Consider the following 26,436-nt stretch of genomic DNA (forward strand, 5'->3'; position numbering starts at 1 on the left):
TCCCTTGCTTCATGGGATAGGACAACGAATGATCCAAGATGACTCATTTCCGGACGATGAGCTTTAACTATTGGTTGGCTAGCAGAGCTAGAGCTATGAGCTCTGGATGTAGCTTCAATAATATTGTATTGATTTCCTGCCATGAGCAAATCACAGAGAAGAGAGTGGAGAAGAAAATAAATTTTGAGAGTTTGAAATAATGGCACTGGGATGGAATTATACAATAGATTCTGACTTCTGTACTCTCTCTTCATCCATTTCCAGATAGCTGCAACAGACAAAGAACTTTTAGGCTGCAACATCTGAGGACCGTTTGGTAAGTCAGGATTGTGTTAAGTTCATAGACCTTGTTTTTCTCTCTGTGCTGCTGCTACTTGTTGTTGTTATACCATTATTAGCAGTACCATCATCCTTCCATCTTTTAAGATACAAATCCTTCTAAAGTGACAGACAAGTAAAATCAAGATGCATTAATAAAATCAGAATGAACAATATAAAAATATAGCAAGCCATCAGACCAGTCAGTGGTAGATGGTCCAATGTAGGAGAGAAAACAGTCCAGCTCAAAGGTACTTCACCTGCTTTCCTCTTTCTCCTGGAATTCTTCATGTATTGTTGTTATAATTAACAATACATGAATAAAAAGTGCCTAAAATGCTTTGAAGACAAAAAGTAAAATGAATGGGTCCCTAACCATAAGCACTAATCAACACAATGAAAATTCAAAGCATAGGGAGAGAAGATGAAAACAAATTCTGTGCCAGGAAGTTGCAAATAAGGTTGCATAATTACTAAGTGGAATTAGATAGATGGGCAAGAGAAGAGTGAAATAGCAGCTAGCTCTTGACAGTATAAACCTGGTTTAGATGTAATCTTAAACTTTGACCTTGGGCTTTTGCTTCCCTCCCACCCCATCTTCCGCTGGAATAGCCACATGGAAGAGAACAAAACTCCACAAACCATGGCATGAAGGTGGCTTGTTTCACTAACCATGGTTAAGACCAGTCCTTTTTTCTGAGGGTTCTCAAGGGTACTCAGTACCAGTACTCCCCCCATGTTAAAAGTATGGCACTTACTGTAACAACTTCATGGTGAGTACCAGGACCTTTTCTTTCTTTTAAAAAAACCACTGGTTAAGACTAAGCACAATTTGTCCTGGTTTGGACACAACAGTAAACAGCAGTTAGTTAAAAATGGAAGTGAAATCTTCCAGTTTCCTTGCAGCAGCACTATGGGTGGAAAGGGAAATGGAAGGGATAAATTCTAGGTTCATTGATGCAACACCAAGTCAATACAGCTGAACACAGCCATAGCGTATTGAATATCAAGTAACAGCTATCCATCCACATATTGTGCCCGCCCAGAATTTTACTGTGTGAAGTTAGGCTGTTAATTTTATTAGTCCATATTGCCTCATTTACTTCTTCCCCTGAGTCACAACATCTGAATCGGGAGTTGAAGAGACTGTTCTGTACCTCCAGTTCAGACCTGAATGCAGTGGGTGTTTGATGAGGGTGAGATTTGGTAAAGTCTTTGTGACCAATGATGGATGAGAGGATGGTGTGTGGGTGTGGAAATCATTTTTGTAATGATCTAAATGTTTGAATAGATCAGATAGATAGTTTTAATTCTGTTAATGTTTAATTGTTTTTAATGTTGTTGTTTTCCTGTTTTTAGCTATTTCTGTTTTATTTGTAAGCCACTTACAGCCGCTGTCAGGGAAATGAGCGGGATATAAATAAATATAATAATAATCCTTGCCCATCAAACTTGATAATTTTGTAACAAGTATTTTATAATGCATACCAGAGTCCATTGGGGAGACAGATTTAAAGAAAAATCATATTCAGTCTTCATTGTAACAGACAGCATTTGTTTAATATTTATGACATGTAAGACATAGACGAGATCTTTGGTTCTGCTCTTATTGTTGATTCCCACAGCATCAATAATTCTCTTTTAGAGGCTGGCCGGATCCATAGATTTGTTTGTTAAAACAGCTTTAATTCATTTGGAGCCTATCTTAGTGGCATCATACCTTTCTCATCTAATAGCTGGCTTTTTGCTTATGGGACATGAGTTCGTTTCAAAATGGGATACAAGTTGGACTACTTCCATAATGACTAAAATATATTTGAAAGTGTATAAAACCCATGGGCTACTAACAGTATAGTCCATTCTCTGCCTCCAGAGAAAGAACCAAGGCAGGCTAAGGCATAAAGAGTGAGATCTCTACTAACTCTCCCAGAAGACTGATATATTTCAATTTGAGTACAGGGATGTATCCCCTAATACCTGTGCCTTTATCTTGTAGTTTTTGATTAATAAATGATGAGGTACCTCTCCAAGGAATTTCATGAACATAGGGATTTCTGAAGCAAAAATTGTGTAACGCACAATAGAAAAGGTGTGTGTGTGTGCGTGTGCGTGCGTGACGTACTACTACATCTACACTGTATTCTCAATCAGCTCAGGTCTAAGAAGTGTTTTGAAAAATGCAGTTACCTTTATATACAGCTGTATTAAGGATATCCAGCTAAGGAATTCAGTGGCTAAGGAGTTACTTGGAAGTTTGACTGAGCATGTCCAAATCAGACTAAGTTGTTTAGAAAATGAAACGGAACATGGATTTTGATTTTAAAAAAAATATGTGAGGGAATTCAGTTTGACTGGAAGTAAAATTCCACATTATCTCTCACATAGCAACTTGAGACAAGATTAGGCAGCTGAATGAGAACGGGTCTCAGCAAACAGGAAAACTACAGAAGAGTGTTGCCAGAGGCCAAGAAGTAGGGTGAAAAGTTCTGCAGTGGGCGGAAATCCTGTTTTCTAGTTGCCACTCTCAGGTAAGGTGCAGTGGGTGGAAACTAGAGAAGGACTTTTTCGGTGGTGGCACCCTAGCTGTGTAAAGCCCTCAACAGAGAGGTTCACATTGGTATCATTTCAGTGCCAGACAAGTAGCAACTAAAATCTGTTTATATAGGCTATATATTTTACACTGCTTTTATTTTTTATTTAATAGTAGGAATGAAATACACTGTACGCTTGTCTGTCCTTAAAGATGGCTTGTAAACTTCTACTGGTCCAGAATGTGTCTGCCTGAGTACCTTTGGGAGCCAGATGGTCAGATCAGGAATTTATTGTTTTGCCAGCTCCAGGAGCAGTTAAACTGACAGGAACAAGAAAGAAGGCATCCTCTGTGGTAGCTCTACAGCTTTGCAATCAGGGGTGGATGAAACAGCCTTGATCTGGCCCACTACCAGCAAGTCTATCCCATCCCAACTCCATGTAGAAATTATAGGAAAAATCCTAATAAAAACTACCTGCTCTTAACAGATTGAAATTGATCTGAAGAACTTACAGGGTAGTCCAAGGGCTTCCCTCATAATATCTTTCTTTTAAACCACCAAATATCCCAGTAACTAGAAAGTGTGGCCCTTACTGTGTTTGTTGAAAACTTTTGACTAAAAAAAGCCCCTGGAAGTGGTGGTGTGACGTCACCTCTTGCGTAATTGTACACAGAAAAAATGTGGCCGTGGGGTTTGCAGTGAGCCCCTTGGAAAGGGCACTGTCATCTGACAGCTTCATAAAGTTGTCACCTGATGTCATAGTTACAGAAGGTGATTGTCCTTGCCTGCTTTTCCAGGAAGCCATTCAATAGAAATATGAGAATTGTGGTCCAGGTCTTTAACCAAGTGGTAACTTCTCAATAGATGTGCAGCTATTTGGCAACTAATTGCAGTGGAATCTCCATGGGGACAGTGACACACCCAAAAACATTCTATTCTCTTTTGCTACCTGTTATCTTGATCTGTAAAGCTTGCAGCATTAGACAATATTACAAAGATGATACTGGACAACAAGGTAGTATATTTTCTAATAAAAATCCACCCCATCATAGACTGTAATCTGATTTTCCTTTTTTATTAGTTTACCTTTGAGAAGAAATCTTTGGAAACGGCCACATAAATCATCTGTTCCCAGCATGTAGCTGATTGAAATAGATTTTTTTTTCTTGACTTGGGAGATATTTAAGTTTATAAAGGATAGTCCTTGAGTGAATAAATCATCTTCTCCTGACCACTTTGAAGAGATAGATTTATTCATACAGTCATACCTCATGTTGCGGACACTTCAGATTACATGTTTTCAGGTTGCGGACCAAGGGAAACCTGGAAGTACCAGAACGGGTTACTTCCATGTTTCCCTGCTCGCGCATGCGCAGAAGCACCAAATCGTGCCAGCGCCTGCGCAGGCGCGAGGCTTCAGGATGCGAACGCTGTGGGTTATGGACGTGCCTCCATCACAGATTATGTCCGCAACCCAAGGTTCCATAATTCATACATTTAAGATTCTTCTATATGCTTATGTACTGCATCATGTCTTGTCTACCTGTTTCTGAATGTTGACCCAAATAATAAAATTGATGTAAAAAAAGAACCAGGAAAGAAGCACTGCAAAGTCAATAGTTTTTTCCCCCTCTAGTAATAATGAGAGCATAACTTCTAGAAAGAAATCTGGAAAAGTTTAAATTGAAGACTTAGAAAAATGTATATTTATCTGTCAGGAAACTAATTATTAATATCGGCCCTACAGATGTTGTTGGACTACGGGCCTGATCATCCCCTGATCACTGTCCATGCTGGCTGTGCGTGATAGGAATCCAGCAACATTATCCGCAGTGTGTCTGAGGGATGTGAGTGTTCTTTCTTTGCACTTTAAAAGAATCCCTGACCTGCCCTCTAGCACACTGCAGATACTCCCCACCCCTCATCTAGCACATGTACATGGAATGCATGTAGGAAGAGATCATGGTTTAATGACCACTCTGTGCTTTCCAGGGAATATGCTGGCAAGGGAGGCTGCAGAACACACAAGGACTGGGTTTTAAAAGTTTAAAGGAAGAAGATTCATGCTCCCCTTGGCCAGCTTCATAGTGAATATGATTATAGGATGAGTCAGTGCTATTTTTCAAGGGGGGGGGGAGTGCCAGAACTCACCACAAACACCTCCCTTGTTCTCTTATAATGGCAATGGTGCTGGAACTGAGTTCTGGTGAGTTCCAGATGAAAAGAAGCCCTGGGAAGAGTCAACGCCCCTGCATGTTCCAAAGAATCAGGAGAAATGGCCACCGCTTTCATGGAAGTGAAAAGTCTCATTAAATTGGTGGGTCAAGTTTCATAGAATCGTAGAATCACAGAAATGTAGGGTTGGAAGAGTCCACAAGCGTCATCTTGTCCAGCCCCCTGGAATGCAGGACTCTTTTTACCCAATGTGGGGTTCAACCCATGACCCTGGGATTAAGAGACTCATGCTCTACCAACTGAGCTATCCCACAGGGTAATGGTGATGTTTGATACATCACTAATTCACACTCATATTTGGATTAAGAATAGGGACAGGTAAAAAAAAAAACCCTGTTGATTTTCATGAACCCCTGAGGTATGATGGGCTAGAAGTTGAATAAACTAAACAACAAATAAGCAGAAAGACTTCATAGCACATTTGTCTAACAGGCCCTTTTTGCAGTAGGGGTCATCTAGATTCAGTGTGTTCGATCAGAGACATCGGACCTTCCTTTCACATAGTTTCTTTTTGAATTTTAACCGACTGTATCTCTTATTTGGTTTTCCATCCATTATATAAAAGATTCAGATAATTTAATACCATTAGGATCACTGTGTGGCACCATATTAATTTACAACTTGATAGTTTAAACCAGATAGGGGCTGGCTGTAGTCTAAATCACAAAATACTTTCAGTCAAAGCAGGATAAACTACAATGAATTGTAATTTTGTGCGGAAAGATGCATTAATCGTAGGACTATGCCAGATGTTCATAATGAATATTTTTGGTTTAAAAGGGAGCTTTTAAGATGGATAAAATGTTACCTGAATGATATCTAAAACCATATTTGTGTAACACTAGTTTGTTGCTGTTTGTAGCCTTAATCAACTGTGGCTTTTGTCACATTGTTTTGTGTGTTGTTGTTTTTTGTTTGTTTCCAGTGTATCTTCTTTCTAGTAACAGTGACACCATCATGTAGTCAGTAAAATTTGGATATGTAATGTCACTGTGACAGCAAATGAAGCTGATCTTGATTTCCCTTGTTTAGCCTGATGAGAATTAGATACATATGTATGAAGGATTTCTGTTTTTTTTCTGGTTTAAATTAATTGCAGCTTGCCCTGTTGTCCAAAACCAAAATATGGTGGTCAATTTTAACTATGGTTCTTTGGAAATAAACCAGCTTAAGCCCATGGGCAATGGAGTGTAAGGCTGGTGGTTACTAGCCAGAATAGCTAAGATATACAGCTACTTCTGGGGAGACAGCTGTTGTGCTCAGCTCCTGCTTATGGACTTCCCAAAGGCATCTGGTTGGTGATGGTGAGAACAAGATGCTGGACTAGATGGGCTAGAACTCTTTTCTGTTCTTAAGAAGCTGACTTGTTTAAGCAAACCATAGTCAACATTATTTAGAGTTTAGGGACACTGTAAAAAAAAATGGTTAATGGTTACAGAAAGGAAAAGCTTCCCAATGTCTCATGGCCATGGTGGAGGAGAAGGGAGGTGGGGATGTGAAAACCTGTAAATTGTTATGTCTTGACCTTGTTGTGCTAAACTATGGTTTAGCAGCCACCTTGACAAAAAGAGCGGTCTTCTAAAATTGCTTGCATATCTTCAGGCATCTGAAAATACGACATGGGCCTGCATTTTAAATCCCATAATGGCTTTGAAGTGATGCTAAGCAGCACATGGAAAATTCAATTAGCCCCTAAACCAACCATTTAATTAGTAATTGGTGCTAAGAAATGACAAATTAATGTGTCTCTGCTTGTCTACTGCCATTTAGAGTTCTCTGATAGATTCAGATGTGACATTAAGCTTTTTTTCTTTTCTTCTTGTAAGCATCCAAAGCAACCTTGGTATTTCTGGTGAAAAGATACTGAATCTAGTAAAATATATGTTCCTTATCCGACTTCTTTATCCAACTCCTCATGGTGTTGATGCAACGTGGAGTATACAATGGGTCACACTTCTCAATTTACACAGGGATTTTAGTAGTTGCTTGGAAATCCCTTTGTACTTTATTTTGTAGAATTGAGTGCAATGGCCCTTACATTATCAGAATGGTTTAACTGTTTAGCCCACTTCCCATGTAAATCTGGGAATTGTAGCTCTGTAAGGGGAATAGCTGTTGAGGGAAATAGCTCTATTGAATTTCAGGCACCTGACAAATGCCTTTCTATTTTAGCTGGCATTTAAATAAAGTGAATTGGTTTTTGAACAAATTTTATCCATTGTATGCTTTTAACTTTTTATGTATTGTATGCTTTTAAATTTTTATGTACACCTCTTAGGTAGCTTTGGTATTTATATATAGTTTAAATAAAAATAAAAAGAGTAAGTGAATAAATAAACAAACAACCCTTTGACTTTAACATCAATAAATCCTGAAAGTTCTATTTTTTTAAAAAATATAAAGAGGAAAATGAATGCTTAATAAGCAGCCATGAGAAACAAGCACATCCCTTAGATTGATAATTATGATGGGTAATGGCCATCATGCAGTGAAAGGGGCATTTTTTTGTTTTTGTGTGTGATGCCTGTTTATGAGCATTCCTTACTTTCTCCTTGTTTTAATCCACTGTACATTTAAACGAGTGTTTAAAAATGCCAAGCAAAATGACATTTGATTTTTAAAAAATATATAATTCAAAGATAATTCTATGGAGGAAAAAGGGGTTGGGGAAGATAAATAAAAGGATTGTTTGACATTCATATGCCACAGTTAGCATTCCTCTATTTTAGAAAGCAAGCCTGACTACCAGCTATATGATTTTTTTAAAGGGAATATCACTTTTTCCTGTGTATCCTGGCTTCTTCAATACATTTAAAAAATAATTACCTTTTTGATGGGGGCTTTATTTTTCCCTAATGTTGCACCCAGACCATTTTTGCATAAATAGATTCATTATTAAAGATGCACAGCTGTTCAGAATACTTTTCTATAAAGTTATTCTGCTTTAAAACTCATGCTGTATCCTGCAGTGTCTGTATTGGTTGTTAAAATGTGAATTCAATAATTATGACATATCTGACATTCCCACCAAATATTGATGATATCTGTATGATGAACGCTACGCTTCTAACATTTAAATTGTGTTATTGAAAACATCTTATTCAGCCTAGTGGGTGTCAGATACCATTGAAACAGTAACTTATGTAGTGCCTCTTACACCGGCAAACTTAACAATACTCTTTTCACTGAAAAGCACAATATATCTTGTTTTTGTTTCTCAATTGTCACACCAAGATCTCTTTCCCATTGTGTCTTGAATTGTTGTCTGTTCATGCTTAAATTTCTGATTAAACAAATAGTCCTTGCAATTAACCCCTTTACTGCTGTGTCAGTGTTTAATATTTCCATGAAGTCGATTTACTAAATGAATAATTAGGACCACTAGAGTTATAGAAGGAAATTTAAAACATGTAAAATATGGGAAATTTTGCATTCCTTATTACTGACGTTAAATAGGGGATTGAGGAACTTGATTTCTCTTTACTTATCTCGTTTATTAGGGAGTTGTTCTGAGATTATCTCCCCCACTTTCTGTTTTCTGATCACCTCTTTTTTTTTGTCAACAAAAGCATCTTAAGGGGGATGTCAAGATGTTGCTATTTTAATATATTGAACTTTCCCTACTATGTATCATTCCTAGATGTAGCCACCATATTTGTAGTTTTCTAAACACTATTCATCACAGAGTTTAATCCTAGCTTGGGTAATAGCCACTCTTCTTTTAGAGTACACTTCTGTAACTTATGACATGTCAAACACAGGCACTTTAATCTTCCAGCAGCAACAGTATGATTTCATGTGTTTTTGGTGTTCAAGGTAGGTGATACAGTGGTCACACCTGTTTGGGAAATCAATCTATTGGATATATTGTTGGAAACTTCTTTCATTGGAAAGAATAATTCCATTCATATCTATATGGATGCAAAGCTAATTAAACCAAAGGTCTATTAATAGTTAAAAAAAATAAACACATAAGTAAGGCAATAACAATAAATAGCATAAGTTGATTGATGATGATTCAATTTCTATACTGCTTAATATATTAAAAATATCTCTAAGCTGTGTACAGAAAACAGAAGCAACAACAGACTACTTAAATGAAATATTATAAAAATACACAGTTACATATAAAATGTTACATCAATAAAAAGTTACTAATATATAGGTAATATATAAATTCATTTGAATTCAGACACATCCACCCTCTCAGCCACTGAGTTCTTACTCAAGGTCCACCAGACTCCCAGCTCACCCATAAGTTAGAGTATAACAAACCACACTCAGCTGCAGCTTAACTACCCACCAAAACTGAAATGTTTTTAAGAGACCCTAATGCAGCAGTGTAAAAATTCCAGTCTGCAAGCCTAATTAGGCCTGACAATCTTCATTTCACTCATGAAGCTGTTCCAGCCAAGCCTCAGCTACCTGCCTTAACCTGACATCATATATGAAGTCAGCTGTGGGTGATGCAGCTCCTTGCCGAAAGTGGGGTTTGCAGGCCCACTTAATAGCCTGCAAAGCCCCTTGTAAATGCCACAGTGATCATCTGCACTGAAGCTGGTTTCAAAGAGCAACTAGGGTGACACTGATTTGAACACACACAATGTTGGTTTCATCCAACTGTAAAATAGCAATAAAAAATCTACTTTATGTGTAACAAAGTTGACGATAAGTTCGGGGGTTAAAATGGACACCATGAAACATAATTTTGAATTGCTGGTGTGCATATGTATTGTAGACTCTTGCAGTGGCAAATTCCACAGAGAGCTTATACACTGTGTGGAAAAGTACTTTCTTTTGTCTGTTCTGCATCTTCTTTCAATCAGCTTTATATAAGGGCCAGTGAAACTCCGTTCTGGTTATCCCTTTCTCCATCTTGTGAAGAGTGGGGAGAGGAGGAAGAATATGCTCTCACCGTTGTGGACTCTATCCAAACATTTGCTGGAAGCTATTTTGGTTTTATCTGAGTACCTCTCAGAGCTTACAATTCCACACAATTGTAAGACCAGTGCTATTTTTCTAGAAAAAGAGGTGCTAGAACTCACCTTGTTCTCTTATAATGGCAATGGCACCTACCTGAAAGTTGCAGTAACTGAGTTCCTGCTGGAAAAAAAAACCCCTGCCGTAGACCATGCTATTGAATAAAATTGCACACGCAATAACAGTTGAAGCACACCACTTCCAAGTCTCTGAAAATAATTTCACATATTCCAATTCATTCTTTAAGGTTTGAATATATGAATATATATGAATATATTCATATATGAATATATGAGTTTGACCAAACTGCGGGAGGCAGTGGAAGACAGAAGTGCCTGGCGTGCTCTGGTTCATGGGATCATGAAGAGTCAGAAAACAATATGAAAGTATTTTGGATATACACAAACAAAAATGGTTATAATAAAATTAGGCAAATGGGGACTGCTGTACTGATTGGTTCCTTTGTAGGCAAACCTGTTTCTGTAGTCCAAAAACTTTGAGATGTATCCTTGCAAAAGGCATAAACAAAGTATAAAAGACACTTTGTTTCCAAATAGTAGATTGATGTTGAAGTATTTGTGCCAGCCAGTACAGAGAGACCAATCGTGTCTTATGCCTCTCAAGAGAGATAAATTACTCAATTGCCTCTCTCCTGCTGCTTTCAGTGTTATCTTTGAACAATATAACAACAGTATTTTACAGAATTACTCATGTAAAGAATAAATAGAAATCCATTTCTTCTAAGATGATGGAAAATTCGATAATAACACAATTGTGTAACATTGTCATGTGTTAGATCCCATGAGGCTACTTAGGAGGTATGCTATAAGTTAGCCAAAATTTGACTTTGCTTTGCTCTCAAGAAGTTCCAGTAACTATCTAAAAGCTATATTGATAGAGGATGCGAAAAACACTCTACAACTTCATCAGAGGAGAAATATAAGTGAACCATTCCTCATTCATCCACAGGCTTTCTTAGCCCTATAGCTGTCAGTGAAACACTGAGAAATTTAGGTCTGAAATTGTAAGAAATTGTCAGATTCAGATTAAGACTTTGTGCAAACTACACCTTTATTGCATATTCAAAGCATATTCTTTCCCTCAAAGAATTCTGGACACTGTAGTTTGTCCCTCACAAAGTTGCAGTTCCCAGTGACCCTTAACAAACTACAGTACCCAGAATATGCTTCAAATGTTTCTTTAAAGGTATTATGTGTATGCAATCAAAGTTAGTTGAACTTAGTTCCCACTGAAACCAATAGAGCTTAAGTTCAAGTCATGACTGATTTGTCTGGACAACCTAAGGATTTTATTCACTGGAGGGGTAAAATTTTGGAATATTCAGGAACACTTCTTGCAGCCAAGAGTCTCTTTGGATAATAGAGAACTTTGCTGTGAGATTTATTTATTTATTTTAATCATTTTTATTAGTTTTACATATAAGCACGTTGCGTAACATCATATCCTCTTATTATATTTCTTTGGCTTTACTGAGCCTAACGACTTCCCTCCCTCCCACCTAATGGTTTACAAAATTAAATTGTGCACCCTTGCATTTCCCTTCCTTTCCTGTTCTTGTTATGACATTTCTTAAAATATTACATTACTCAACCTGAATAGGTAATAATTTCATTTTACAAATCTTCAGATAACCCTGCTAATGATGTTAATTGCTTACAGTTGTCTTTCAAATATAATATAAATTTGTTCCAGTCTTTTTGGAATGCTTGATCTCGCTGGTTCTGGATTCTTCCCATCGGTTTTGCCAGTTCTGCAAAATCCATAAATTTCATCTGCCACTCTTCTTTTGTTGGTAATTCCTGTTGTTTCCATTTTTGGGCTAACATAATTCTTGCTGCAGTTGTAGCATATAAGAACAGTTTTTTATCTTGTGTCAGTATCTCTTTACCCACTATACCCAATAGGAAAGCTTCTGGTTTTTTAACAAAAGTGTTTTTAAACATTTTATTTAACTCATTGTATATCATTTCCCAGAAAGCTTTTACCTCTTTACATGTCCACCACATGTGGTAAAAAGTACCCTCCTTTTCCTTGCATTTCCAGCATTCATTTTTTGTTCTATACATTTTAGCCAATTTTACTGGTGTTAAATACCACCTGTACATCAAGAGATTTATTTATTTTTAATTCCCACCTCAAAAATTCACTTAACTTCAAATTGTTTTTTATTTTTGCCACTTTCTTCACAGGGATTGCCACAGTTTAAGTAAAAATGGTTGGTGCACGTATATCTATAAGCAAATCTCTTTTTGATGTGGCTTGATTTAATAGCTTTACATCTGATGGGATATTGTCAGTGGCGACTGTATGTGGAGTAATGAACACATTTACTCAGATTGATTAGGAACTTGTTTCTGCTTTCACCTGCAGTATTTGGTTTGACTGACTAGCATAAATCATAAGTAACTTTTGCTGTGCTCTGCAAGCACCTGGAAGCTGTTGACTTGTTCTATGTAATTTGGATTGAAAATGAAGATTCCTCACATCAGAGTGGGAATTCCCACCCCCCCACACACACTTACTTCTGACATTTTTATTTTCTGCTACAGGGACCTGTTAAAAAAACAGTGCATTTACAGTAATTTGATTTGTAGACACAGTGCTTTCTCCTTTACTATTTTCTGTCATGCATTACCTGACTTAATATATTGAATTTCTCACTGACATTCAAACATAGCTTTCAATCATGGTCATAATGGAGTTGAGACTTAGAATTATGAGCAAACATATGTTAGGAATTCCATATATCAGGAGTTGGAAGCCAATCCATGTATAAATTAAGGCTGGATCTACTGATAATTGCTTTTGAGGCAGATTTTCTCTATGTGAGTTGTACTCATACTCTGCAGACACACACTGATTTGTAGCTTGATAGCAGATTCAGCTATGGAATTCTGTCTCTCTTGTGCATCCCACATGGTGTTTATTTGTAGCTAGCACTGATTTGTGTAATTTAAGGCAGTTTTTATGTTCCTATGATTCATTGTGTGGAAATGCCAATATATCCATAACAGTATTTGGGTCATAAACAGAACACAAATATTTGCTTATGGTTATAGACCTTTAATAGAGAACAGGTCACATTGAACTCAGTGGGGGTGTACTTCTGAGTAATCATGAACAGGATTTGGATGCTATAAGGGAAACTTGAATATTGCTTAAGATGCTAATAAATTAAATGCTTGTAAAAATGGCATGTAGAATGTAAAATTGCATCTGTAAAAGTTGAAATCTGTTGCAGTTTATGTGTATCTGTCTACATGAATATTCATGGATGACTGTTCACTTGCACCAATGTAATACAAATTACAATGCAGTTTATTAATGCAGTGTAGGAATGCGAATACATACTGTAGATCTTCATCTGGATCTTTGAAAAGTACAGTTTAAATAGAAGAGAAGAAGTTTGAAAAAATGTTCATTAGTCACAATTTCAAACATTAAATGTGTAGTTAGTTCCTGCTAAAGGTAGCTGTGACTAAGTCTTATTGGTGTAATGTATTTACAACTAACCTTAGCTAGAGTGTAAGCATGGTGATTGGTATTCAGTTGAGTTTTATGCAGAGCAGACCCAGTGAAATTAACACACCTAACTTAGTTATGTTGATTAATTTCAATGAGTCTAATATATTAGAATTTAGTAGAATAGCATTCATATTTTTATGATACTCTAATTTCATAATTGTGTGGAACTAATGCAGAAGAATGAGTTTAGGTGAAATAGACTATGGAAGTATTTGCGCTACCACTGTTGGTTCAATTTCAGACATATTCTGTCTGGCATGCTATGTATTCCCAAAAATACATAGGCAAGTCCTCCTTGCTGGCTACTTGATTTTACTTTATTCTAAAGTTTACTAGTAGCCTTTCCTAGAGAATTAGCCCAAGGAGTTGTGGCAAAATTAAAAACGAAAGCAATAAAGATTGACTCCATGACATATGTGGGAAAATGTATTGTAGGAATATGTGGAAGTTTTCATATAACCATGATGGTAAATGTAACTTTAAAAAAAAGTAAAAACAGGCTATATTCGAGGTAAATCCCATAAATTTAAAGCTCATAGGGTTAAAGCTCATAAATTGCAAACATGAATGCGCTCTATTCATCTAACTCATAGATGTGTGAGACATCTTTATATGATATTCTTAATCCACTGTATTCCAAATTTGCATTACACACCCTTTGTTTTCTTGTGATGTGTGATATTTCCAAATCTTCCACATTATAGCACTGCTTGGAAAACCCTTCCCATTTACTTTAAGGAAAGAACCTGATTCATATCAGCATGGATGGATCTCGTCCCTCTGTTGAAATGAATGATGAAATCTCTGAGAATTGCTGTTTGCCTTGACTGTTTCCTTTGAGTTTTTGTTTAATCTTTCTTCATGACATTATAAATAGAAATAAATTCATTAATAAAGTTGTTCTTTTGAAGAGAGCCATGACCAAAAGCTCAATAATATGAGCTATCTTGTAAAAGTTTTGAGTGTTCCAAGGAACTAAATATTTAGGCTACAATCCAGCCAACCACTTACACATGCTTTTAGAAAAACATCATGAGCTGGTGCATTCCCTGCAGTGATATCTTAATTTACCAAACCACAAAACAGCCAGGATTCAAGTAGTTAAGCAAATGTTTAATTGCATTCTGTTTTTAATCATGATGTAAGAACTATGTGTGTGAGTTAACGGCTGATTTTTTAAAATGCATCTGCATTAACATGAAGTCTTTCATAGGGCCAGTGCTTGGCTAATTACAAAACAACAAAGAATATTGTGACACTTTAGAGACTAATAGGGAAGTCTTTAAAGTAGTGCAAGTCTCTCTGTTCATGCTGTCACATATTGACATATATACTTCTCTCTGATTTTACAAGGCGAGACATCTACTGGACAAATCTTTGCAGCAATTCTTGCATAACTTGTTCATAATGTCATCTCTTAGGCAGTGACCCCTGCATCAATTTAAAGATATGTATCATCCTTCCAAGCACTAAGGGAGATGTTGCTGCATACCAGGTGTGGTGTGTCCTTTTCTTATTGCATGCCATATTTATTGACATTTTCCCCAAAAGGCTAATTTACATTGTAGCAATAGTTCATCAGACTGCAAATTCTTTAACAGCCCAGCCAGGTATCATTTCATCATGACAATGTAACTGATGTCTTGGTAACACAGTATCAACAAACTTCACAGCAATTTGGAAAGACAATAACTTTTCCAAGTAAACAGTTACATGTAAAGTTTATTTTTAAAACCTGGACATTTCTTATTGAAGCTGATAAGTACAATAGGTGGTTTGCTTTGGGAGGTGCGGAAGAAATTGGGAACTCACTGGATCCCACCAACAGCTGTTAAGTCTACAAATAGCATCTGGATATTGAACAAATTCAGCTACAGACTGAGTATATACTATAGAAAGTTATTTGAGAGATCAATGACTTAAATGCATTGGGGCTAAATGTATTTGATAATATAGCTTAGCTCAATGCCATTTAGGTAGAGAGAGTGTTCAGAAATAAGCTTCTTAGTCTTTAGTCTGAAAGTGTACCTTGTATTAATTAGCTTATTCTATGGTTGTGTGCTTGCACACATGCCTAAATTGTTCCTGTCCGTGGATTTGACACGACCAGTTTTCCTTACAACTCTTTCAGCACTGGCTTTCTTTGGGTCAGAAAGGACCTGTGCTCATATGCATCCCTCTTTATACATTCACCCATTTGAATCCAACGTAGCAGCGGTTTTATGGGTTTTATCTACCATCTGTTGTTCAGTGTCAAAAGTAGTGGTGACATGAAACAATGTACGCAAATTAGCTGTAGCCATATTTATAACTGGTGGTTAGATTGATTTGTCTACACACAAAAAGACAATCTGGTCTTCTGAGCTTTCTTCCCACCTGTCAGGCTAAGGAAATCGACTTCCTCCCCCGTGGCAGTAAATAAGCAGAACAAAGGAAAAGGAGTCTTCTTACCAGTTAGAAACTTTAATAATCACAGCAATAGAACAAAGAACACACCTGCTAGAATGACGGTGCTCCTAATAAAGGATTCCACCTCCTTCTGTCCCTATTAATCTACATCACTTCTACGTCTTGTAAGCTGAGTTTGTACCTTCTGTGCTTTCTGCTCTGCCAATTTCTGAGCTCTCGGTGACTTTGGAGAAGTGGGGTGAATGCTGTTCCGAAACTGTGAATCTGTTAACCCTCTCTCTTCTAGTGTTTCTTCTCCTAGCTGTTCCCCATCTGCCTTCCGAACTATGCCCCTCTGCAAACCACTGTTCCAAATCTATACTGTCCTCCTGCTCCTGGGAAGATTCAGGATCCGGAGCAGGGGGAGGGGGAGGCTCCCACCATTCCTCCTCAGTGCAGCCCTCCTCAGCATGGTCCCTGACACCACCCCACACAAGGTCTGCCATCATGTTGAGAACCACCCATGGACTGGTTAGCCTAGGTACGCACATACTTTTTTGAGGGGAAAATATTTGCTTTTCCAATAGCCCTATGTCTCTTCATTGCCTATTACTGCTACAGAATACTAATTTATAAAAGTCTGCAGGAAGAACTGTCTAGTCATTCTGTAGATGATTAGGGCATCAAATTTATAATACTGTAATTCACTGTTTCTCAGACATTTATCAACCTCTGAATTCACTAATCAATTTGTGTTTTGTTTTTTCCATTACAGTCTTTTGTCAGACTGTTCGAGGATTTCATTCATCCCTTCCCTCCCTCCCTCCCTCCCACCCTTACCTTTTCATTTATAGCCTAAATTTATTTATGGCTTTATGTTTTCTTTAAAATTAAATGAGCACTTTCTACTCTCTTACATTTACATCCATTATTTATTTATCCAGCACAGCCGTGACTCTTCAATCGTGGTGTACCAAACTTCAATAAGTTATTTTAACCATGTCACCTGAGAAGAACTCTGCCTTCCTGGCTTCTGTTTGTTTTCTACAGATTCCAGAGAAAAAGCACATTTTCTAAAGTTTCACCTTCCTCTTACAGTCCTAGTGTTGGTGCAGTCAACAATCAACTTGCAATCAACTTGCAATCAGCACAGTTCATCATCTCACAAACGCCACAGGAACAGCAATCTGGCACACACTGGGTCAAAGCATCACCTTCTTTGAGTTATCCTCCACCACCTCAATAGTTATTCTATAGCAGGAATAGGGAACCCTAGGCCTGGGGGCAACATTTGATACTCCAGGGCTTTCTGTCTGGCCCATAGGAATCTCCCCAGCACACATACCCTCCTGAGTCAGACCCCTCACAAGTCCTGCTTTGCATCCTCCTTGATGGTTTTTGCCTAGCTGGAATGGGTCCTTTGAATTTTGATAATGCTTTCCTGGCTGGAAGACATTTGTGAATGTGGTAAAACTAGCCTCCTGTACAAAGGCAAAGTTCAAATTTATTGCTCTTCTCTCTTTCGTGTCTGGTCCTGCCCCAATACTAGGATGTGGTTCCCAGAAGCTTGCCAGGAGGAAATATGGTCCTTAGGCGAAGAAAGGGTTTCTACTCCTGTTCTATGACTTGCAGTGGAATCAAAATCTAAGACAGAAAAGAACCTTGGGAGAGAGGAAAGAATCATAAACTGAGCATTACCAGAAGCTGAAGTTCATATTCTGAGCCAAGGAATGACAAAACTCAGCGAGACCTCCATCACTAAGTGTCTTAGGGCAAGAGTTTTGCAGAAAGATTATTGATTGTAGCTTTTTAGAGGGCTTCCAGAACATTTATGTACACGTATTGCACTCATACAGGATCATTACCTATATTTGGAACCATGAATTCAATATAGTCAACAAAACAACTGTTTTCTCCACATTCATTGTGAATTTAGATGCATGTACCTAACAGGATGGTACAGACATGATAAAAGCAAGATCGAAACACTGCTGTTTTTCCCCCTTTGCAAATTTCTTGGCTTGGGACACTAAACTCACCAGAACAAAGAACAACAGAGAACGAAAACAAAATAATGTGCGTTCAGCAGCCTGAGTGAACAAAAAGGCCTTTCAGTACAGTTGAAATTCTGTCAAACTCCACTTCTGATAGATAAGGCAGCAGGTTCCAAATGAGGCAGCTCATGGCTATTGACTGGGAAAGCTGTGCCATTGCCCCGAGAAACCACAGAGCCAAGCACAAACATCCCAGAGAGGCCAACAGAACTTTTGTGGAGCATAGCGAGGGTTCAGCCGTAGGGTTGTGAAATATGTGTCTTTTGTGCGAAGAGAAAGAAGACAAGATCAGAACTGCTTGTTTAAGAGAGGACAAATAAAGAAAGCTTTGGATAGTGGGATGTGCAGCAAAGGAGAGTTCAGAAAGCACAATCCCTGCTACTTTACATAGATGGTATTCTGATTGACTTCTTGATGAACATCCAGCAGGTGTCATGGAAGACTCAGAAGACACACCAGCCAGGGAGATAGGTAATTACTAATCTTCAAGAAGAACAGTAACAGGAAACTCCTGACTCCTCAGATACAATTATGCTCAGTGCCACCTGCTGAATAGATTATAGCCTTGTTTCAGCATTCTGCTATCTGATTTCATGTAAAATGAGTGGGAGTTGGCATGCTAAGCTCCACCCTCTGTCACCATCCCTGTCACTTTCCCAGCTCATAGACGACAAATGTCTGAAACAGGGAGCCGTATTTACTTATGGAAGGGCCTAATGAGATTTAGAACCCTGCATATTTGATGTGAGCAGTGATGCATATATCTTTTGATGAAATACTTTGCAGTTTTCAAATCTTGTTCCAAGCCTTCTCTAGATGCTGCTTCTAAAGTCTAGGAGAGACAAATGATTTACATTTGCTAAGAAAGCAGATTAGTGATGTCCAGGTAGGCCTGTTCTGGTCTACTGTTTCTTAGAGGTGTTTTGGACATTTTCTTCTTATGCAGAAACTGAGTCGATCTTATTTATATTCTGCACTTCCTCCTAGGAATTTAAGACTGCAGACCTGTTTTCTGGTACATTCTGTTTCTATGCAGAATATTAGGGGGGGGCGGGAACAGTCTTTTCATGTCTCACAATTGCTTTCAACTTCTACAGGCAAGCTAGCAGCTCTGCTTCCTATCTGTATATGCAAAGATTTTACTGCTTGAGTGCCATTCTTATACAGGAGGGGCAAATGTGGGAAATTAACATAGGTTTTTATGCATCAATATACCATCAGAACCTGGTGTCAGACTCATGGCAACATGCTGGAGCCCCTTCTTAATTCACAAATAAATAATAAATAAATTTGGTTCATTTCCCTGGATGCTATTTGCAGCAGGTTTCCCGGCACGCCGTAATATTTAATAGTCTTGTACCCTTGAACATTCCAAAGGATTCAGACTCCCGCATGTATTTGCAGTCTCTGAAAGCCCAATAATTTCCCATTACTTTGGCGCCGGTCTTCTTCACTTTGAAGGGAGGATGTAATGATGTCACTGATTTATGCCAGATATCACTCTGTATACCAGATAATTGTATTTTGCTTATCTGAAATTAAGTCTTTCTGAAGTAGTCTTTCTGCGGTTCATTTAGTTTTAGTATTTTCATCTAACTGACCACAGATAATGAAAGGCTATACTGTACTTATATTTATCATTCTGTGATGGTTAAACATGTAAAATCTCAAAGCATGCATATTTTTTAGCTCCCCTCCACTGATCACATGATGCTTTCATGTTCATAAGAGCAGAAACGTTTAAATTCAGGTTTGCAATGTGTATATATAAATATGGCTCTCTGATATGTACCAGTGTAAATGCTATACAGTGGTACCTTGGGTTAAGAACTTAATTCGTTCTGGAGGTCCATTCTTAACCTGAAACTGTTCCTAACCTGAGGTACTACTTTAGCTAATGGGGCCTCCCGCTGCTGCCACACTGCTGCCGCACGATTTCTGTTCTCATCCTGAAGCAAAGTTCTTAACCCGAGGTACTATTTCTGGGTTAGCGGAGTCTGTAACCTGAAGCGTCTGTAACCTGAGGTACCACTGTAGTAAGAAACTGTGATGGGGTGGAATGCTAGACCAGATCCTGTAGGATGGGCTGTACTCTGCATTTGACTTGTAGAGCTTCTAATATTATTTTTGGAAGTGGCCAGGAAGTGACCCCCCACCAATGCTGCCCCACTTCACTGATATGGGTCTTACCCACTCCCTGCCCCTGCCATTGTGTCTGTCCTGCTACCAACCCAACCATCACAGCTGCACCCTGGGCTGAAGCTGCGCCCAACTGTTGCCACGACACAATGGCAAGGGTGTAGCAGGCGCAGTGGTGAGGGTAATGGCACTGTGCTGATGGCACGGGTGAAGCCCTGGCAGGGCTGGCAGCATTGCAACAATGGGGGACGGAGGGGGGTCAGGTCTGCTACCTGAGACAAATTTCTTCACTTTGCCTCATGCATATTTGCTAAAAAAAAATATTTGTGTCTTCTTTTACCTTTCCGATACTTATATAAACACATATGACCCAAAACTCTCCACATTAAGATTCCTTGTCATGTTGTATTTTTTAAAAATAATAATAATAATAATTAATGCACTAATATGAATCAGTAACCTGCTAGTAGAGGGACAAATGAATACAGGATCTCAAAAAATGTGGTGAACTGCAGGCATAGCAGTGGAAACGAAGTCCAACTCAAAAACTGGAGAAAGGTGTGTTGCTAATGATTCACCCCAATAACTGAAGATAAATTTGGATGATAAACTTTAATAAATTTAGTTGAAATCTGGCTGTTGTGCAGAAACAATGCAGATGTGAGATCTTCTACAGTCCAAATTCCTTGATTAGGTTCCTTGCAAGCATAGACTACTGGATAAATTTTGTTAGTATCTTTACAAGGTCTGTTTATTTATAAATATAAAAGACAAAAAGGAACAACCAATCTCAAGAAGATAGAGAATAGTGTGCTTTTATACATAGTAGGAACCAACTACTGGCAATTAACAAGGAAAATAAAATAAAGGAGGGGAGGGAATAAGGGTCAAGTTGCAAAGAAGGAAAAGTTTTCCTTCAATGCAAAATAGCTACATGCTTCTAATGTTTTAATTTAATCAGAACCCCCCTTTAAAAACAAAAAGATAAACCTCAATTTTAAAAAGTTTATTTCACAATGCCCATTTTGATTTTGGTTCTCCAATAATAAAGGGTGGATATTCTGTGTCAAAACCAATATTATGGTATTTGCAACTCACTAATTGACCTGCATTTTCTGAGACATCTCTTATATTTTATACACATCATGCTGTGTTTAGCTGACAGGAAGCTGTTGCTGTCATACTGCATTTAGTTGATAAGGAACAGTTGCTGTTTCTCATTGTACCAACAAGTGGAGCGATTGTGATTAATTGCCATTTGAGCATCTTTTTAAAAACTACTATTGGAATGTGCGACATTCCTTCATTCTAGTTTTCATGTATTTTGTTTGCTTGGGGTCTCCCCCCCTTTTAGTAGATACTATTTAGTGCAATTCTAGTAACATTTATCTAAAATTGCTTTACTAAAAAAAATCTAGCAGTGGACAAATGCAGCATTTCCCCTCTTTAAGTCAAAATAGGAGTCTGTCAAACAAGACAAGTGATTTCAGAGAAGAAAAGCATAAATATTGAATCTTAAAACACAATTGGCTACTGTCTTACTCATTTTTTAAGGTTGCATTGGGTATATTTTACTTTTGCAGTAATTTTGTGGTTATCCCAATTTATCTGTAAGCATTATTAAAATGGAAACCTATTGGCTTTTGCGGTCATATCCATTTTAGGTAGTATCTCTTAATAATACACAGGAGCTTTATTTCCTGTTTGGGAACACTGAATTTGTAGTTTTCTCTTCCTCCTCAACCGAATCAAGATAGACTGTCCTCCCTGCTGCAATTTTCTGCTAGGGAGTATAGGATTTTTGATATAATTTATTAAAGGGTCTCTAAGTAAATATTGTGGAGAAAATCAGAATTTTCAGCTTCTAATTTAAAATTTCAGCTTCTAATTTAAAATCAGCTTCTAATTTAAGACAGCTTTTTGCCAACCAGGTGCCTTCCAGATCTTTCAGGCTGCAACTTCCATCAGTCCTAGGCAGCACAGGTTGTTATCCAAAACAACTAGTTGATCACGGTGACGGTTTGCCAAATGTGCCTTCCTCTTAGCACGTTTCTCTCTTTCGTCTTGAGTTCAAGCATCTTCAAAGTCCATGACACCGTTGGTAAAGGCTGTTCTCCAATTGGAGCACTTGCAGACGTTGTCAGTGTTTATACTACATTTTTTGCCTTGAGAGAGTCTTTAAACTTCTTTTGTTGACCACCAGCATTACACCTTCCATTTTTAAGTTTGGAATAGAGTAGTTGCTTTGGAAGACAATCATCAGGCATCTACACAACATGACCAGTCCAATGAAGTTGATGTTGAATAATCATTGCTTTGACACTGGTTATCTGATCTTTGCTTCTTCCGATACACTAGCATTAGTTTGCCTGCCTTCCTAGGACTTACTAGTCGGGTAGGGGAGCTGAAGTATATATATTTGGCAACCAATGCATCCTTTTGCTTTCAGATAGTATAGCCCTCTAGCAACCATGGTGGCCCATTTACCAGAAGTAATGCATTTAGTGTTAACTCTGGAAATGCATACTCGATTCTGACCCAACTAAACCTCCTGATGTATGTTGTGCCCTTGGAGGCTTAGTTTGGTCAGAATCTAGTAAGCACTTCCAGAGTTAACGCTAAACACATTACTTCTGGTAAATGAACCACCATAGCCACTAGAGGGCCATGAAAATTTGTGTCTCAGACTTTTTAGACTCATCTACCCATGTACTATCTGAAACCAAAGGGGTACATTGGTTGCCATAAATGAAATATATTGGCATTATTTTCAGCTGTCCTACCCCACTATATAGGAGGATTTCATGTATGGCTCTAGAGACATAATGATATGAATCTTTTGGTCATAATTTAAAGCTGTAGTTGTATGATTTATAGGGAAATACATGGGCTCTGTTGCTGAAGTGCCAGGTTTATATAGAGACATTGAAGTTTACCATCAAGAGGGTTTGGTGTGAAGGTGCGATGGATTGTTCCCTCCATACCACCTCTATTCTTACCATACTCTTGCCATTCTTACTTGTAAAAGGATGGGTGATAGCTCAGTGTGGAATCTGCTTTGCGTGCCAAAGAATCTTAGTTCAATCCCCAACATATTCAGGTAAAACTGGCAGAGAACCCAGCCTGAAATCTTGGAAAGCTGTCAGTGTAGACAATTCTGAACAGCTTCCTGTGTTCCCAATAATATATTTGTTCTCTTTTTCATACCACTCATTTTAGTAGTCAGTTGAACTGAACTGGAAGAGAAGTAAGTTCCTTCATCATCCTGCATTTCTCATGATGATGATCTGGTGGTTTTTTCAGAAATATATGAAACACCATTACAAACCATGTTTTACAAAGAATATACACTCTTATAATCCCATCCCAAACTATAATCTACCCCAAATGAATATACCGTATGTAAGGGCTATGATTTTCTGTTCTCTTTCAAGGTGGAATTGCTGGGAGTGGAATATTTAGAAATAAAAGGGGGATAAAACACGACTGATCTTTCACTAGTTACTGTCAGTCTGATGGGAAAAGGAATAGTTTAAGGTGGTTTTCAAAGTATTCAGTGAAAGGGCAACTCATTACAGTGAAGTATTCCTGAAAGGTTTGAAGTAGAAAACAAAATATAGTTTGATGTTTATGACTATGTTTTGTGATTCCTGGAGGCTGCTATGCTGTGACATTGGACAAGGGAATTATAGGGCCACAGTCTTTGGCCTATGTTAAGGGTGAGTTGGATGAATTGCATTCCATCTTTATGATCAGAAATATGAAGGAGAGGTGATTCTCTAGCCTATAGTTAGAAATGATAGCTTTTGTTAATATTCTGTGGCTGTTTCAGTGACTGAACAAATTAGGTCCATCTCTCAGCAGACAAGTTGGATCTAACAACATACCACACCAATACATATTCCATACCAACTATGCCATACCTATATTGCCTGCATAATGCTTCTATTATGGTCATGGCCCTTAACAGCTGTAATTCTGAAGCATGAGTGAACATGGAAAGCCCTTAACACAAATGTTAAACTGTGAGGCTTTCATTAATTGAATCATACATATATCTTGTGTAGTTTAGAGTCAGTACTTGGAATAAACAAAGTGGGAGCAGCAGAAAGCAGTTGATCAGCATTTTTTCCTCTGAAAGAGAGAGCAATAGATCCCAGATGGTGAGGTGAAAATATAAATATACCATTCCATGCATGTTGGCCTCTCATTTCCATAAGGATGCTGTAGGGATAGAAAACTGGATCTGCATCTGAGTCTGGGTGGAACAACTGTTTGCTGCAGTGAGTCAGATCCTCATCTTGATTATTTTAGTGAGCTGATCAATATATTCCCATTACTGGCTGCAACACTGCCTGCAGGAAGTGCACCGGATATTTTAGTGAGCGTATTATGCATATTGTGCCCATTGTTTTAGTCTCTGTGCTGAGAGGCAAAGATCTCAACATGATGGGATGATCTTTTTCCAGAAAGTGACTGCAGTGAAATGCTTCATATTGCCAGGAGCACAGGGCAAGGCTATGTGGGACCGGCCTGTTTAAGAAGATATAAATCCTTGAGCTTACAGTGTGCAGAATGCTTGATTTGAAAGTGTTGCAGCCATCAAGAAAGCCAGTTTCCCTGCTGTCTCGTCTGTTTTCTACAGAAGGTTGGCGGAGAGATAACGGCTGTTCTTTGCTCTGAGGTCACAGCTTGAAATCTCCTCTCTCTCTCCCTCTCTCTTTTTAATATGCTTTCTGCCGCAGGAGAGGATGCTTGAAGTTTATTGGTGCAACCCTTGTGTGTGCGTTTAAAAATATAAACTTGAGGCACTTGTGATGGACAAAAAGGCAAAAGGGAAGTCTTCATCTAAGGTAATATATACATATATATGTTTATATCCCTACAAAATATGACAATTTAGAAAGGTAGAATGTGCCGATACTGGCTTGTGGTGAGGCAGGGTTTGCAACGCTCTTTCAGATCAGATCTCTGTATCAGAATGCAGAGTCAGGTTTTTCAGACAGCTATTGTTTGTGAATGTGAAGGACTGAGTTACTTTCTGAAAACGGCTTATTATGTTATAGGCTTCTGAATGGTGACTGCAGTGTGGCAATCTGCCTCTTTCTTTCTAAAATATGTGTTTACGGTCAGTCTGTGTTTGCTGTTGATGACTGTATCATGGGGAGGGGCAGTCCTGTAGAGCAAAATCAATAGGGAAAAATGATCTACTCATCACTAACCCATGCAGCATAATGACATTGGCATATCATGATTTCAGTAGCAGTGCCTGTCCTGCTGTATTTTATGCTTTTAGTGTAGACACTAGGTGAGCTCTGAGAATCTGCTGCCAAAATGGCTTGCAATGATGTTCAAACTGGCTAAAAGTCTGAACAGAATAGCATGAAAGGAATGCATATGTTTGAACTGGTTCAGAATAAATAGCTTTGACTGATGATTTTAAAGCATGATATATCTCTTTCTGGTGGATTCTTTGCATTCTTTGGAAGAAATATGAAATAGGTATGAAATTGTCTGCTACAGTATTGCATGACAATAGCACATATGATAATTATAACACAGTGATGTGATGTGATGGGAATAATTCATATATCCATTTATATTGCTCTTTATAACAACTATTAAAAGGCAGCTGTATTTTTCAAAACCATTCATTTATATATAATTGAATTTGTAGGATTAGCAAGGGAATGACCTAGAATGATATTTCAGTACTCAATAATCCATCATGCATAGAAATATGTATTTACCATTTAAAAGATGGAAATGTTACCTATCTTGACATGTAGTTAGTTTTTTTTTAAAGGCTATTATGACAACTAATAAATTTGTGTATTTTCTGTTGTGTGATCTGAATTACTGGGATGTTTGTTGACACTGTTGCTAGATACCTGGTCATTAGTTTTGAATAATAAATTATATTTATTTAAGAATTTATAGTCACCTCCCAAAGTGGTGGCAACAAAATAAGAATTTGTCTTATCCCATCTCCTGGTTGGCATTAGCTGTGTCATTATTATTCCTATCCACATCATAAATCAAAACTCTCATCTAGCTCTTCCCTAAATGTATGCTAATGCACCATTATTTCACGCATAATAAAAAAAGCTTTAAATACATTGAGAAATTAAAAATCACCCTGCAGCTCCAACTTCTGCCTGTTTTCTCCTCTACCTGTTGCCTTCAAATTTCTGGAGGATGCTTTTTTTATTATTTCTGCTCCACTGACTTTCTCTTTCCCAGTT

The 26,436-nt window shown here is 37.9% G+C and overlaps 2 protein-coding genes and 1 long non-coding RNA gene across 13 annotated transcripts in view; 1 reads left to right on the top strand and 2 right to left on the bottom strand.

Annotated features, from left to right (window-relative positions):
* Positions 1-26,436, bottom strand: part of LOC310744041 — a 352,149-nt gene that overhangs the window by 289,078 nt on the left and 36,635 nt on the right. The window lies entirely within an intron of this gene.
* Positions 1-26,436, bottom strand: part of LOC310743925 (uncharacterized protein) — a 797,205-nt gene that overhangs the window by 280,731 nt on the left and 490,038 nt on the right. The gene's annotated exons all lie outside the window — the stretch shown is intronic.
* The window catches only part of CNTN1 (contactin 1), a 163,240-nt gene that overhangs the window by 47,639 nt on the left and 89,165 nt on the right, over positions 1-26,436 (top strand). For 5 of the 10 annotated variants that reach the window (XM_083574433.1, XM_083574437.1, XM_083574430.1 and 2 more), the window contains one exon: positions 265-316. The exons of 3 other annotated variants lie outside the window; for them this stretch is intronic. The gene's annotated coding sequence lies outside the window, so the exon portion shown is untranslated. Of the gene's footprint in view, positions 1-264; positions 317-4,676; positions 4,697-24,639; positions 25,045-26,436 lie in introns of those variants that run through there. 2 more of the 10 variants (XM_083574431.1, XM_083574436.1) reach the window with 2 other exon arrangements.

The sequence above is a fragment of the Podarcis filfolensis genome, assembly GCF_964270895.1.
Source record: "Podarcis filfolensis genome assembly, chromosome: 10".
Taxonomy (NCBI): Eukaryota; Metazoa; Chordata; class Lepidosauria; order Squamata; family Lacertidae; genus Podarcis; species Podarcis filfolensis.